Below are 10,310 nucleotides of genomic sequence, written 5' to 3'. Positions count from 1 at the left end.
AGACAAGATATTTAGGGTTGAGATTTAATAATATAAGTAATTTTTACTGCTTCTTCAAGGTCATTCTTTAGTGAAGCTGGCTTTTTTTTTTTTTTCCTTGAAGTATATGGAAATGAAGAACACAATGACTACTAGTAGAGTTTGGTGCCACTACCTCAATTCGTGCCAAGGCCCTGCCCCATTTACTCACTATTGCCTTTGCACCATCAGTGCAAATGTGCGTCTTTTTTCAGAAAGATTCACATCAAAGGCCAGGTGCAGTGGCTCACGCCTGTAATCCCAGCACTTTGGAAGGCCAAGGCAGGTGCATTACCTGAGATCAGGAGTTCGAGACCAGCCTGGCCAACATGGTGAAGCCCCGTCTCTACTAAAAAAAATACAAAAATCAGCTGGGTGCGGTGGCGGGCACCTGTAACCAACCCCATCTACTCAGGAGGCTGAGGCAGGAGAATTGCTTGAACGTGGGAGGCAGAGGCTGCAGTGAGCCGAGATTGCGGCCTCCAGCCTGGGCAACAGGGTGAGACTCTGTCTGGGAAAAAAAAAGAGGATTTTAATTGTATCTGTACTACTTTGTTTTTAAAAATACAGTGGAAAAATGACAAAACTATAAAAACGAGTCATGGCTATCTGCATAATCAATACACTTGCCTGAGTGCTAAAAATATTTCATTAAAAGTTTTAAAAACTAGGTTGGGATTTCCGTTTCCAGTGAAGATGGAATAACAGGAACTACATTTACCTTCCGCCATGAAAACGAAAGAACTGAAAAAAGTATAGAAACTGTAGTTTTCGGTCATTGGCCGTCAGGCAGCAAAGGACAGTGATCCTGAGAGAGGGAAAGCCAACGAGGTAAGCCCACCTTACTGCCTGGGGACAGTTTCCAGGCCGGGGTGCAGGCAAAGGGCACCCAGGAGGAGCCTAGCATCTCTTTGAGCTGAGAAGATAGACTGGGGAGTCTCAAGGCAATTGCGGCTCACAGAGCAGGGTAATAAAGAGACGGGGGCTGCACAGAGGTAGTGTTGCAGAGATCTTAGATGGTCCCCCAAATCTTCAACTGAGCACTGATAAGGGCTTGCATGTGAGAAAACTGAGAACAGGGAAAGAACCCCGTGAGAGAAGCAAAGGAAACAATCCCAGAGCCTCACACAGGACCGGACATAGTGCCTAATCTCACCAGTCAGAGTGGAAAACCTCATAATTCACAGGGCATCAGAAAGAGTACTCAGAAAGGCTACCGACAGCATCCCTAACGCCTGCTCTCATCTTACCTAGTAAAGCTTAAAAGCAAACTTCAAAAGGATCAAACTGTTTCTGAGTAACTTAATACATCCAAGAACAAAGCTCAAGGATGTTTATAGCAATACCAAAAAATCCAGCACACAAAAAGGTAAAATTCACAATAGTTGGTATCCAATTTTAAAAATGACCAGGCATGTGAGAAGTGAGAAGTACAACACATAATGAGGAGAAAAATCAGTCAACAGAAACAGGCCAGAAACAACAAATGATAACATTAGCAGACAGGGACTCTAAAAGTTCTAACTGTATTCTTCATGTTCTCCAAGCTAGAAAAAAAGAATGAACATCTTAAGAGACATGGAAGATATTTTTTAAACAACAGATTTAAATCAAATTTCCAAAGATAAACTATAATGCCTGTGGTGAAAACTATGCTAAATGGGAATAAGAGCAGACTAGACATTGTAGAAGGAAAGACTAGTGAATTTGATGACCCTGCAATAGAAATGACCTAAAATGAAACAGAGAAAAGACAAAAGAAACAAGGGAAAGAAAGAAGGAAGGATAGACCAACGAGCCAGTCACTGAAGGAGAGCAGAAAGGGAGGAAATGGATTAAAAGTATGTGAAGAAATAATGACCAAAAAATTTTCCAAATTTGATGAAAACTAGAAACTCACAGATCAAAGAAGCTCAACAAACTTCAAGCACAAGAATCATGAAGAAAACGGTATCAAGGCACATGATAACTAAATTGCTTAATATAAATAATATTTAAAGTTGTAAGTATAACCTTCACTTGCAAAAGAAATAAAGGAATAGTCAAATTTTAAAAGTTAAACTGTCAAAAGATGAAGAGCCATCTTAAATTAATTCATTTGAGCAGTCAGTAAGTGGAGTGGTGAGGAAGAGAACATGCTCACGTGAACCACCTACACATACACATATGCTTATATTCTCTTACTTCATAGAGCCATACTTATTGAATACTACTCAGCAATAAAAGAGATGAAATATGAAAACACCAAACAATACAAATAAGTCTCCAAAAGGTTAAGTGAAAGAAAACACACAGCAGACTACACAGAGTAGGATTCCATTTATATAAAATGTTTTGTAGTGACACAAAGCTATAGTGACAGAAAGCAGATCAGAGGTTGCCCAGGGCTGGGGATTAAGGGAAGGGATCAACTGCAAAAGAGCGTGAAGGCATTTTTAAAGGTGATGGAAATGTCCTACTTATCTTGATTATGGAGGTGTTTACATCACTCTGTATAATTTCTAAAATTCATCAGCGTATTCACCTAAAATAAGTGAACTTACTGGAGGTAAATTATACCTCAATGAAGTTATTAAAATAAACATGCAAATAAATACGGAAGAGGAAGAAATGTATAATGTGGTGTTTTCTGAGGAAGATTAAAGGTAAGGAGGGAAAAGGTGGTTTCATCTCTAGTTTGAATCAGGCAGATGATATTCTCATGTAAAATAGTAATTTCTCAATTTTTTTTTTTCTTTTTGAGATGGAGTTTCAGGCTTGTTGCACAGGTTGGAGTGAAATGGTGCGATCTTGGCTCACTGCAACCTCCACCTCCTAGGTTCAAGTGATTCTCCAGCCTCAGCCTCCCCAGTAGCTGGGATTACAGGCGCCTGCCACCACGCCCAGCTAATTTTTGTATTTCTAATAGAGACAGGGTTTCGCCATGTTGGCCAGGCTGGTCTCAAACTCCTGACCTCATGATCCTCCTGCCTTGGCCTCCCAAAGTGCTGGGATTATAGGCATGAGCCACCGCGCCGCGCCCCTCAATGTGTTTTTTAAAGCCTATCGTTTTTCCTTTTTACTTGTACTTTAAACACTCAGAAGAATGCAGAGAAGTTATGTAACACACTTATGTTCTCATCACACTGTTACAACATGTGAATGTATAACCTTTTGCTAACCGCTTTAACAAAGAGTCACTGTTTAGAACTCATATTCACTTTCTCATAGCTTATTTACTTAGGACCAAGAGGGAGCTGGTCAACAACGTAAAGCATCTTGCACGTGCTATTTATTTCCTAAGTCTCTTCCAGAGCCTGGCATTGTGCCACACATTTTCATAGAAAACTGCATAAAAGGATTCTAGTCAATTCCCATGTAACCCAATGAGCAAGATATTGTATAAAGTCTGATTTTATAAAAATTATTAAAAAATTATAAAAGTTTAGAGAAAGCTATTTCAAAACAGCTGCTCAGGAAGAAAACTCTCACAAATGCTTGCTATACTTTTCCTCGTTTTTTTTTTGACACACCACTGGACTCAGTGTACCATGACGTTTCAGTGGCCCTGCCTATGGCAAGGATCTCACAACAGCCTTCTCTTAGGTGGTATGCCACTACTACCACCATCAATTTTAGGAATTCAATTCTCCTTGCCATTTGCCCTAGCCATCAAACTGTGCTCCTTAGCTCTGGTTCCTAAAGGATGAATGCAGGAAAGAGGAGTAAGAGCAGGGACACCCCACATGGCCTGCGGAGAAAGAACAGCAATTTCAATGACTTAGAACTGCCACACACACTCCTTCCTCCCACCATGGTTCTGTGTTTCCAGCCTGTCACCAGCCGACTCACACAAAGCTGTGCTCTAACCTGCAGCTGAGGGACAGCCTTGCTCGGGGTGCGGTGCCACTTGCCAAGCCCTGAGTAACAGAGAAATGGAATCAGGCTCAAAGTGAAAGCCTCCTAAAGCTGAAACACTATATAGCCAATTCCTGTTTTTGCTCTTATGTGGTGAAACCCAATTCTGGGACTGTGCAACAGGGAGGTCATTAGGGGGCAGACTTTTCAGACACACTCACCTTGTCTGCTCTGGCCCACAGAGGCCTCGGTGGTAAGCATGTGTCCTGCCTGTGCACTGTACTGCGGAGCTCACAGCTGGTTTAAATGGAGGGTGTTTTGAAGCTGGTGTTAGAGTCTGTTCTACGGCAGTACCTGCTGGTTAAAGATCCCAATCTCATTTGACAGATCTTTGAGAGGCCTTCTGTGTTCTCCCAGGCATTGTGCCAGGTGCCCACCTATAAACACTCAGCTGCTCTGAAGTGGAAAGTGCCACTGACCAGCAAAAGAGCACCTTGGTAGGGGCTGTGTTTAGCCGGAGCTTTTTTTAAACAAATACCAGCGATCTGTGTCATCATTAAGAAAACCACTTTCTAAGCTTACATATTTCAGATGGAAGTCGGAACAGTTTAAAAATGTCTTAACTAAAACAGTTATCATTTTTTTGACATGCATTTTTTTGACACGCGTTTGAATTCTGTTAACCAGCTAGAATTTATGAGTTGACAGAATTGTTGGGAAATGTTCCATCAAATCTCTTCCGAGTTAACCCCTCCACAAACTGCCTGCACAGCCACGTTTTAGGCAACACCACAACCTCTTCAGCAGTGGGATGCCACGGCCGAAGCAGAGGGTTTGCACTTGCCGGGACTTTGTGCATAGGAGGGAGGCAGGCTACCACTGCTGCCAGCTCCCTTCCTTCCTCCAGACTACAAGCCCTGTTGAGGGAAACAAAGGTTGGGGGTGCAGGGAGGAGGTGGTTGGGGGGGGTTCCTCTGTAGCCATCCCAATAAAGTTGACTCAGTATTTCCTCCTCCACAAATTAATTCCTCAAATATACTCTCACAAGGACCCAGATATATATATATATGTGTATATATATACACACACACACACACACGGATACCAGAAAAATGCTATTTGAAATGACAAAAAAGTAGAAACAAGCAGATGTCCATGGCTAGGAAACTGGTTAAATTAGGGCACATTCATATAGCTGAACTCTGTTAGAACAAGAGCTCTAATAAAGACTAACAAGTTAAGACATTCCAGATCAGTGCCTAATAAAATGTCCCAGCTCAAAGGGGCATGGCAAGTGGCCCTACACTCCCCACCATTGCTAACCCCTCCTGACTCACCTGCAGGTAAGAGCACAGCTTTGGCGCAAGTGGGCCTCATGACATGGTAAATATAGAGAAACCATGTTTGAGGGAAGAGTGAGTGGAATTCTAAGTCACTGAAATAGCTACACACTAAAACAGTGGATACTGCATGATCCCTCTGTGTAGATCACATATACACTGAGCAAATTTCAGGGCGCATACATAACCAGTTTCAGTTCTAGTGGTGACTTCTGGGAAGTGGACTTAGAAGGACTTTCACTTTTAATTGCGCACCCCTCAGCAATGGCTGATTTTTCTTTTTATACACATGCATGCCTTTTACAATGAAATACAAAGACACAACTAAGAAGGCAGGCCAAATAGGGAACCTGTCAGGTGGCAGGCCTGCAAGCCAGAGGTCACTTGCTATGGACGTTTGAACATCCCCTCCAAAGCTCATGTTGAAATGTAATTGTCATTGTGACAGTATTAAGAGGTGGAACCATTAAGAGGTGATTAGCCCATGAAGGCTCAGTCCTCATGAATAGATTAACGCTGTTATCTCAGGAGTGGGCCTAGATTCAACTGCAGAAGAGGAGACGGCGATGTGGCCAGGGAAGCAGAGATTACAGCAAGCCAGCCGTAGGCCAAGGAATGCCAACAGCCACCAGAAGCTGGAAGAGGCCGGGAACCAACTCTGCCTTGGAGCCTCCAAAGAAACCAGTCCTGTCGACACTTGAACTTAGGCCTAGTGAAGCTGATTTTGAACTTCTGGACTCCCAAACCATCAGAGAATAAATATGTGTTGTTTTAAGCCATCAAGTTTATGGTAACTTGTTACAGCAGTCAGAGCAAATTAATACAGCCACTCTCTAATAAGCTATTGCCCTTCAAACCAAGGACTTTGCGAGGCTGCTTTCTGCTGTGGTCCAGGCTTCAGTTGGCATTCAAGTTTGGAGCATTAATGTCCAAAGTTAGAATATATTTACTTCTGATATGATGTCTTTTGATCCTGAGGATCTGGGAGGGTGTCATCAGAAAGATCCTTTCCAAAATACTCTAGACATTTACCTGGACAGATGAGTACATCATCCTTCCAATTCTAACACATTGGAGCAAACACCTAATAAAACATGCATGGCCTCAAATAAACCAAACATCTAAGAAACAATACTCTTGTTGTAGAACTTTCAGATAGGTACAGCTCCACTGGTTCCCTACTGCCCAAAGGGCAGACACCCCTATCCCTTCACCCTGGACTCCCTGGCCTCCTCAGCTCCTCTTCTATCCTCACCCCCTTAAGCACCCTATGCACCCGGCAGGAGAACCCACGCCACTTGTGAGACACACCCTGTTCTGACTTCCTTGCCTCTGCACGGCTGTCTTTGAACTTGCATTTCCCTTTGGCCAGTCCCTCTCCATCTCTCAAGCCCTTTAAGTCAAAACTCATCTTCACAGCAAAACCATCACTAGCCTCTTCCAAAACCCACACCACAAAGAATAAGTGATTTCTTCCTGGTGCACCCAGGGAGGCTGTGACATGCCGGGTGCAGCCCTGAACTGCACCCTATGGCACCTGAGGCAGAGGACTCACAGGCCTTGCCTGCCTGTCTTCCTGAGAATCCTTCAAACTGCTGAAGGCAGGGAGGGACAGCCTCTTACCCAAGGGAACAACCTCAGCCCCATCCCACAGTGGCAGGGAGAGGAAGATGCAGCAGGGAGGGAGGGAGCACCAGCTGCACAGCCAAGCAGTCCTGCAGAATGGGCTTCTCTAAACTTGAGTGGTAACCCACTGGTAGCCAGGGATATCAAATTAAGAGGATATGAAATCAATTTTGAGGGGACAAGCATTTTCTTTAGTATTAAAAGAGAAAATAGTACTTAGCTTTACTATATGTAGTAGTGACATTTTCTTTCGGTTTTATGTACACACTGACAGTATACATTTACATACAAACGTGTATTATCTGCTGTCTGATCCCAGTCAAAAAAGTGAGCAACACTGTGTCCGAAGGTAACGTCTTTCCCAGTGTGTCCAGAATTGGTTCCTTTCGCTGGGTTCTTAGTCTCGCTGACTTCAAGAAGGAAGCCACAAACCTTTGCAGTGCGTGTTACAGCTCTTAAAGGTGGCACGGACCCAAACAGTGAGCAACAGCAAGATTTATTGTGAAGAGTGAAAGAACAAAGCTTCCACAGCGTGGAAGGGGACCTGAGCAGGTTGCCACTGCTGGCTGGGGTGGCCAGCTTTTATTCCCTTATTCGTCCCCACCCACGTCCTGCTGATTGGTCCATTTTACAGAGTGCTGATTGGTTCATTTTACAGAGTGCTGATTGATCCATTTTGCAGAGTGCTGATTGGTGCCTTTACAATCCTTTAGCTAGACACAGAGCACTGATTGGTGTGTTTTTACAGCGTGCTGATTGGTGCATTTACAATACTGTAGCTAGACACAGAGCACTGATTGGTGCATTTACAATCCTCTAGCTAGACAGAAAAGTTCTCCAAGTCCCCACTCGACCCAGGAAGTCCAGTTGGCTTCACCTCTCATCAGGAGGCCAAACAAAAAAGACAGTGCTGAGAGGAACCATCGTCTTGCTAGGGAAGGGAGTGTGGCACAAAGGCAGGTGGGTGTGGGCAGACCCCCCTGCCACAGGTGTGCAGGGCAGAGGATGATGAGCCCCAGGCAGCAGGAGCAGGAGCAGGAGCAGTAGAGCAACTCTGCTCCTGGAAGGGTCTGGAGCCTTCCCTCATCACTCTTCCTCAAGTTGATGCTGGACACCCACCATGTGCCAGGCTGCATGAGGCGCTGGGGTAAACCAGAGACAAGACAGCCAGGGTCCCTGTCCCATGGAGCTCCCAGTCTTGCAAGGGAGCTGGACCACAGATGAGTACACAAAGAAATACAGTAACTACAGGCAGCAGTAAGGGCTGTGAAGGAGAAGCACGGCAGTGAGGAGTGGGAGGTACAGGGAAGGCTTCTCTGAAGAATGAACAGAAGTAATCAGAGAAGAGAGAGCCCTCCCTGCAAAGGGACTGAGGCAGGGCCTGATGGGAAGATGATATATCTGAAGAAGTGAAAGAAGTCAAGTGGGCCTGCAACAGAGGAAATGACAGGGGTCAGACCCCATGGGACCCTGAAGGCCATGTTCAGCAGCACAGCCTTTGGCCTAAAGCAATGAGAAGCCTCTGAAAGGCTGAGGCAGTAGATTGAATTGATTCAGGTCCCTTAGAACTGGGTCCCTGCAACAGGTAGACCCAGGACCAGCAGAGAAGGCAGACAGGCACCTCTCCTCAGCCTCCAACTCTAAATACAACAGGAGACATGGCCCAATTGTTCCCTTGGTGGCCCTGGATGAGACAGGCTGAAGTTCTCTGAGCTTCAGCTTCCCATGCTGAGTCATAGTGAAAGGTCTCTGAGTCTACAGGCCGAAGCCACTGCTCCTCTCATCACTGCAGTGATTTCCATGGACAGCATCATGCAACAGCAGCCCTTCTGATACATGGGCCCCTGGGAGCATGTGAACTGATCGAGACCAAGAGGACTGATGGGACATAACTGCTAAGCACAACCTCATGCTCCTGAGAGCTATCAAAGAAGACCAGGCACCAGTGCAGCAACACACACACAGCCCAGCCAACTTCCCACAACTACTGAAACTCTATGGGCCCCAAAGCAAGTCGCCTTCCTTCCTGCTTCCTTCTCCAGAAGACCTGGCTTTATAAATATCAGTGTGAGGCAGCAGCATGGTGACTACATGCCTTGTCTTTCTTGGCAGACGGAGCCATGCCTTCCAATGAGGAAAACTACAAATACTACATTATGGCTCCTGGACAGGAAAAACTTGCCCCAGTTCACCAAACATCTGGGTGCCTGCTTTGGGCTGGGCTGGGCCCTCGCTGCAAACGGGGGCTAAAGAGATGAGTCAGTGTCATGACAGTCCTAGACACTAAAACCATAATAGATTATCGGGACCCCCCGCCATGCTCACAGATAACTCTTTCTACCAGGCCTGAATGGGTCAAGAGGGAAGCAAAAACTAAGAGTCAGAGCAGGCCAACTGCAGGGCCCACAGAAGACGTATGGGAGGCAGGCCTGGAAGGACGAGCACACCTTCCTGGGCATCTCAGCCCTCGCACCTGTCCTTGAGAAAGGCACCCTGTCCACCTGACTCAAGGGAGTGGAGACCCACTTCACCTATTGGCTCAAAAGAGTCAGAGTGGCGACAGTGGCAACAATGCCAGCAGGCCTGGATTGTGTAGCCACCATTTACTGAGTACTTACAATGAGTCAAGCAGTGTGCTAGGCATTTCTGATTTATAACCTTAACAACACTGTCACCAATCCAGAGGGAGAAAGGCTTACTTACACACACACACACGCACACACACACAGACACACACACACATGCACGCACACAGACACACAGACACACACACTCCAAGAGGATATGAGGGCTTCAAGCATGCATTAGGCAAGAAGCATCTGGCATCCTCTAAGCATGAAAGGCACAGTAGTGAACTACACTGACAAAATCTCCTCCTGGGAAGTGATGCTGTAGTAGGACACAACAGCGGATGCTCAAAGACTAGATCAGGGAGCAAAACCATCCTGAATCTCTAGCCGACTGAGGGCCTCCTGTGCTGGCTGGTGAGCTACTGCCTACTGGACAGTCATGAAAGCCACAGTCTCCCTAGAGATCCTCTCAGCTTCTTGCCCCTCACATGGTGTCACACATCCAAGTGCTCAGGATGTTTACTGAACTGAGCACTCCGGGCAGAGTATTTCACAGAACACTAGTTAGAAGCCACTAACTAGTCATGACTACTTACTTTACCATTTCCACAATGCATTCACTCTGTGAAAGCAAAGGAAACCCACCTGAGGGCTGGCCTGATACTATACACCCAATCAAATGTCATTAAGACCCCACTACATAAATACCAGAACCAAAAATTGCTAATGAAAATGCCTTTCCCTCTCCCAATCTGAGATACAATGGCAGGGTCCTTTTCTTTCTTTAGAGGAAGGGGGTGTTACTATTTGTATTTTGTTCTGACGGGAGGTGGGAAGTCTGCACCCCAGAGACTCAAAGGTAAAAGCGTCTGACCAAGGAGACCTGTCTACTCCCATCAGATGCCTCAGTGAGGTGGGA

At 45.5% G+C, this 10,310-nt stretch overlaps 1 pseudogene across 1 annotated transcript in view; it reads right to left on the bottom strand.

Moving 5' to 3' along the window:
* Positions 1-5,232, bottom strand: part of LOC105548309 — a 31,772-nt pseudogene extending 26,540 nt beyond the window's left edge. The window contains exons 1-2 of the transcript XR_001007371.1: positions 5,193-5,232; positions 4,077-4,209 (exon numbers count right to left, since the gene is read on the bottom strand). The product of XR_001007371.1 is annotated as a golgin subfamily A member 2-like (transcript). The remainder of the gene's footprint in view (positions 1-4,076; positions 4,210-5,192) is intronic.
* Between the last annotated feature and the right edge of the window lie 5,078 nt (positions 5,233-10,310).

The sequence above is a fragment of the Mandrillus leucophaeus genome, unplaced genomic scaffold, assembly GCF_000951045.1.
Source record: "Mandrillus leucophaeus isolate KB7577 unplaced genomic scaffold, Mleu.le_1.0 Scaffold408, whole genome shotgun sequence".
Classification (NCBI taxonomy): Eukaryota; Metazoa; Chordata; class Mammalia; order Primates; family Cercopithecidae; genus Mandrillus; species Mandrillus leucophaeus.
Note: the sequence above shows the minus strand (reverse complement) of the source record. Positions and strands in the feature narration are given on the sequence as shown.